The following is a 6,369-nucleotide window of genomic DNA, read 5'->3' on the forward strand; positions in this document are numbered from 1 at the left end:
CCTTGTTACCCTTTAAACTCATGTATGAATGTAAGACAAATCTCTTCTAAAGTCTTTTAGCAATTAAGGCGGCACTCAGGAATCTTGCTTACAAGGCTAACTAGAAATGTATTATGTATTTTATAAAGTATTAATAGTGCTTCAAAAATCAAAGTATTAGAAGATGCAAAACATATGTATACCATTCTCTAAGGATATTTTAAACATAAAATATAAATTTAAATATAAAATGGTGACACACAAACCTTGACTTTTTTAATGTACATTGCTAATCTCCACTTACATAAAATATTCTCTTAGGCCTTTATTCTATTAATCCTCAGTATGTGTGCTACATTATTTACAAGATAAAAAACAATAAGTACCTGACCTTGGTGGTGTTGCAGGTGGCTGCTGTGTCATGTCTGTGTCAGTAGGTGGCAGAGAGGGCAGAGGTTATTTCTACACTCAGTGTTCTGATCTATGAATGATTAGTAGCCTAACATTCACCAGAAAAGATAGTTTGAGAGAACCACTAGTCTGGCGCCAGGGGTCCCTGACGGGGAGCTAGCCTGAGATTGCCACTAGTCCAGCACCTCACAGGCCTGAGGGTGGAGACTGTGCCTGAGATGGTCTGCCTAGGGTCATAATGCCCTCCTGAGGCCATTCCTGAGATGACGCCGGACACTCTGAGACCCAGGGCACCACTAAGAGGGTGGTGGAGAACCGGAAAAAAAAAAGAAAGAGATTAAATTAAGGCAGAATTGGAGAATGGTGGGGTCCTGGCCCGTGCTTCCGTGATGGAACACATCAGTGAGCCCTAGGTAGCTGCAGTACTCGGGAGAGCAGGTCCCGCACATTGCGAGAGTTGCGAGTAAACCCTCAATGAAGACATGAGCTTGGGTGAGCTGGCTAGCCTCCTGTGTGGTGGCAAGGATGGAAAGCGATACCTTCCTCCCCAAGAACCGTCTGTGGCAGGCAGGAGACCCACCTTTGCGGTGGTCAGGAGAACAAAAGAGGTCTTTCTTGCCCCTTAGCAGCTCCAGCACTCTAGAGAGCAGGCCCTGCACCTCACACGGGTAGCACAGTAGAGCTGGCTCAGGATGTGGGTGTTGAGGGTGAGCTGACTTTGCGTCTTGTCTGCTCTGCAGTGGCACTGATGAGAGAGATCTCTTCCACTGCCTTTTGTCCTCAACGCCAGTGGCAGATGGGAGAGTTGGCTCATCTGCCTGTGCATGGTCATGAGAGCATGAGAGGTTGCCCTGCCCCTTACATGCTGCAGCATTTGAGAGAGTGAGCCCTGTACCTCACCTGGGCAGCATAGTAGAGCTTGCACTGGATGTGGGGTTTGCAGGGGAGCCAGCTCTGAGGGCCTGAGCACAGGAGATCCATCCCTGCCTTGTGTCTGCTGGGCGGTGGTGCAGAGGAAGGAAAGAGGCTGTCTTCCTCTCCCTCATCCTTTGGCATCTATGGCATGGAGTAGAGCTAGCCCTGGGGTCATGAGAGTGGGAGAACTGTCCTGTCCCTCATTGCACATGGAAGATTGGGCTTTGTACCTTGCCTGGGCAGCAGGGTCAAGCTGGTCCAGGTTGCACAGGTTGGTGATCAGCTGGCTCTGAGGCTGTGTAAGTGAGAGAGCTGGCAGGCTGGCTAGCTCAGATACCACTCAGGTCCAGATCCAGACTTTTAAATTGGCATACTCCAACATTTACCCAATCCATGAACTGCTGCAGTGCATGAAGGGGGCTGGTCCTACAGATCCCAAACTACAGGATCTCCACGACACAGGGCAACAGGAGGATATCTGAGAGGAGTCCCAGTGAGAGTCCAGTATTGATAGAGTAGCAGAAGCCAGAGGCCTCGGACCAGACCAACAAATCATTGTTATGAACATTCTCAAGCAGAGAAGTGCAGGAGGTACTCTGTGGGACACGCTGTGACACACTGCATCTTCCCACCAGTTTTTCTTCTTTGTTAGAAGGAGGTGGCAAGGGTGAAGTGTGGTATCAGGGGAGGGGGAGAGGAGTAGGATTGGGGTGCATGATGTGCAGTTCACATAGACCCAATAAAAACTAAAAACAAAACAAAACCAAGCAATAAGCAAACAAAACAAACAAGGTTAACTATAGGCAGAGATTTCTGGGTGACATAGAAAGATATTTGTAAAAGATGTGTATTAATTATTTCTTATTTAATAGAAATATTTTGTTTAATATTATAGAATATTATTTCCAAACAGATGAACTATTGTAGTTAAAACAGAAGCCTTATATTCCCATTTAAAAAAGATTAGAATGAAAAAAAAGATTGGAATAACTATAGCAATCTCAGCTTCACATATATGACATAAAATAAATATATTTCATATATATTTCTTCATATATATGAAATAAAAGTATTTCATATATAGATGTGAAATAAAGACTGTCAACAGTAAAATGGATTATTGAGAATTTATGAAATTTCCTTCCCTTAAGGTTTTGTTATATAAAAGAACTGGCCATCTGGCTTGGAAATGCTAGGCACAGAAGACTGTGTGACAAAGCTTCTGTTTTTTTTTTTTCCTCTTAATTTTATGAAAGAGTTTGAAAGAGCTGAAATGTCATAGAGACAGTCACCACTGCACAAAGAGAAAATGTGAGAAGTTTTCTAGAAACTCACTCCCCCCCCCCCAGGGTGGCTATGACACAGTCAGTGATATTGTTTGTTGATAGATCCCTGAGCAGGGTTTCTTTGACACTCTTTATGAGTAGCTCAGTGGCTCATCCCATCTGACACTAAGATCAAAAGGCTCAGTCCCTCCCTACAGGAACTCACTGGCCTGGCTGGAGAGAAGAGACACATAAGCAAATCAAAGATAAACAGCACAACATAGAAGCCCAGGAGAGATTCACAGACAGGAGGCTAGTGAAGAAAGTGTTCAGGGAAGGAAAAAAGACAACTTAGGTCAGGCAAATGACTGAAAGTTTGGCATGACAGTCAATGGAGCTGAATGAGGAATGGAGGGGGCCCTATAGGGCAGAGGAACGCTGTATTTGACATACACTCGACAGTCCGGCAAGGTAGCGCAGATGCATATTTTTAACATGGATCAAAATTAATCCTCAAATTATTTGGTGGAAATATGGAAAAATGACACAAGGGACCTAGGCACAATTCTGGGAAGTAACTGTGGAAGGTGGTAAAAGCATCCAGGCATGTTGAGTTAAATTCAGCAATGGGTTCTGAGGAAGGTAAAGCAGACTCAGAGGGCATAGAGGTAGACTGGCTGACTTGAATTTGGGGGTGTGGGAAGGAGAGAATCTGGGAGTCTCTTTGACGAGGTAGGTACAAGTGGCTAAAATGCTTGAACGAGTGAGGGGAGTATAGTTCTGAACCTATAGGCTGGACTTGGAGGTTATAGTCTGTCCATATGCTAATCTCCAAACTTAATGAGGTTTGTAGTAGACAGACAGAAGATGGGACACTTTATTCAAATGTAAGACATGTACCATTGGTGCTACTCAGAATAAATACTTGTCACAGCACTGACACTATTGGAAACCCAGGGACTCTTTTGAATTTTCTTAATTTTTGTACTATACATCCAGTTTGTTGAAACACTTTTATCTTCTGATAATCTTCCTCTTTAAGGTTAAAAATAGGGGGTATGTGTGTCAAGTTTAATTTCAAGACTTTTAGCTGATACTAAATATATGAATAAAACCGACAGAAGTAATATATCTTTCTTTCTTATGCTTTGTTCTCAGTAGTATCAGTTTTCCATTAATAACAACAGTAGGGATTTTATTTTTTATTTATATATCAAAAACTTACTAAGTTTAAGGAGAAATAAATTCCAGATCATAAAAAAAGGAGAAATTAAGAAGAACCAATGTAAGACTCAGATATGAAAACTATAAAGCAGTTTCTATCAGCACCTACGATATCTTCATTAGAAATATAAAATTATGTGGGAATTACCATCCTTGACCTCAAGCTGCATTACAGAGCAATAGTGATAAAACCCACAGGGTATTGGTACAGAGGCACACATGTCAATCAATGGAATAGAATCGAAGGCCCAGAAATAAACCAACACATTTATAGAAACTTGATCTTTGACAAAGAAGCCAAAAACATACAGTGGAAAAAAGAAAACATCTTCAATAAATGGTGCTGGTCTAACTGGAAGTCTGTGTGTAGAAGAATGAAAATAGATCCATGTTTATCACCCTGCACAAAGCTCAAGTGCAAGTGCATCAAGTACCACTACATAAAACCAGATACACTGAATCTAATAGAAGAGAAAGCGGGAAGAGCCTTGAACACATGAGCACCAGGAAAAATTTCCTGAACAGAATACCAATGGCTCAAACTCTGAAATCAACAACTGATAAATGGGATTTCATGAAATTGAAAAGCTTCTGTAAGGCAAAGGACACAGTCAATAGGACAAATTAACAACCTACAGATTGGGAAAAATAACTTTACCCTATATCCTATAGAGAGCTAATATTCAAAATATATAAAGAACTCAAGAAGTTAATCTCCAAAAACCCAAATAACCCAATTAAAAATGGAGTACAGAGCTAAACAGAGAATTCTCAGCAGAGGAACCTCGAATGGCTGAGAAACAACTAAAAAAATGTTTATCATCCTTAGTCATCAGAGAAATGCAAATCAAAATGACCCTGAGAATGGCTAAGATAAAAAATTTAAGTGATGGCATATGCTGGAAAGGATGTAGAGAAAAAGGAACACTCCTCCTTTTCTGGTAGGATTGCAAGCTGATAAAACCACATTCGAAATCAATCTGGCGATTCCTCAGAAAATTGAAATAATTCTACCAGAAGACCCAACTATACCACTCCTGGTTATATACCCAAAAGTTGCTCCACCACACCACAAGGACACACGCAACCTTATTTGTAATAGCCAGAAGCTGGAAACAACATAGGTGTTCCTCAACTGAAGAATGTATACAGAAAGTGTGGTACATTTACAAGATGGAGTACTACTCAGTTATTAAAAATTAGGGCATCATGGATTTTGCAGACAAATGGATGGAACTAGAAAATATCATCCTGAGTGAGATAACCCAGACCCATAAGGATGGTATGTATTCATTGATAAGTGGTTATTAGCCAAAATTACCCAGGATACAACCCACAGGATACAACCCACAGGATACAACCCACAGACTGTAAGAAATTTAACAAGCAGGAAGACTCAAATAAGGATGCTTCAATCTCACTTAGAAGGGGTGAACAAAATAATCCTGGGAGTTAGAGGGAGGGAGGAACCTGAGGTGGTGTGTGGAGGGGGAGGGGAAAGGGTGGGCAGGATCACATATAGGGGTGAGAGGAAGTCCAAAGGACCAAAAGAATGAATGGAAATATGCAGCTTCTAGGGGCGGTAGGTGGGGGATCCTCTAGAAAGTCCCAGAGACCTGGAAGGTAAGAGACTCTCAGGACTCAATGCCAGTGACCTTAGCCAAAATACACAACAGTGGGGAGAGGGAACTTGGAGAGTCTACCTCCAGTAGTTAGATAGGGCCCCAAGTGGAGAGACAGGGTTGCCAACCCATAGTCAAAACTTCTGACCCAGCATTGTTCCTGTCTGAAAGAACTCCGCGGACAAAAATGGGGAAGAGACTGAAGGAAAGGTTGTCCAGTGATCAGCCCAACTTGGTATCCATCTCATGGGGAGGTACCAAGGCCTGACACTATTACTGAGGACTACTAGCAGAGGTCTGCCTAGTCAGGCCTCAGTGGGAGAAGATGAGCCTAATCCTCGAGCGACTGGAGGACCTATGGAAAGAAACCGAGGGTGGGGAAGAGCACCCTCTCGGAAGCAAGCGGGAGTGGGAATGGCGTGAGGAGCTGTGGGAGGGGTACTTAGAGGAGGGCAATGGCTGGAATGTAAATAAATAAAATTAATTAATAATAAAAATAGAAATATACAATTAAAAATAGCCTTGGAGAGGGGGCAGTGGTGGCACACACCTCTAATCCCAGCATTTGAGAGGCAGCAGCAGGAGAATCTCTGAGTTTGAGGCAAGCCTGGTCTACAGAGCAAGATCCAGGACAGCCAGGGATGTTACACAGAGAAACCCTGTCTTCAACAACAACAACAGCAGCAGCAGCAGCAGCCGCAGCCGCAGCCGCAGCAGCAGCAGCAGCAGCAGCAGCAGCAGGCGGCAGCATGGGGATGTATGTCTGTAAACCCAGCATTTGGAAGGCTGAGCCAGGGCTTATCTTCACATTCAGATTTATTAGTATTCGCCATTTTATCTGGAGTGAGTGAAACCATAGTAGCTGCTACATTTTTTTTTACTGAGGTAATCTCAGTGAGAGCTCCTTCTCACTCTATAGAATGGATTTAGATAGCCTTTTCATCATTTGAAAT

General features: G+C 42.8%; 1 pseudogene; it reads left to right on the forward strand.

Moving 5' to 3' along the window:
- Window positions 1-364: 364 nt before the first annotated feature.
- LOC114615469 lies at window positions 365-486 on the forward strand (annotated as a pseudogene).
- Window positions 487-6,369: the final 5,883 nt, after the last annotated feature.

The sequence above is a fragment of the Grammomys surdaster genome, unplaced genomic scaffold (assembly GCF_004785775.1).
Source record: "Grammomys surdaster isolate TR1022 unplaced genomic scaffold, NIH_TR_1.0 126679, whole genome shotgun sequence".
NCBI lineage: Eukaryota > Metazoa > Chordata > Mammalia > Rodentia > Muridae > Grammomys > Grammomys surdaster.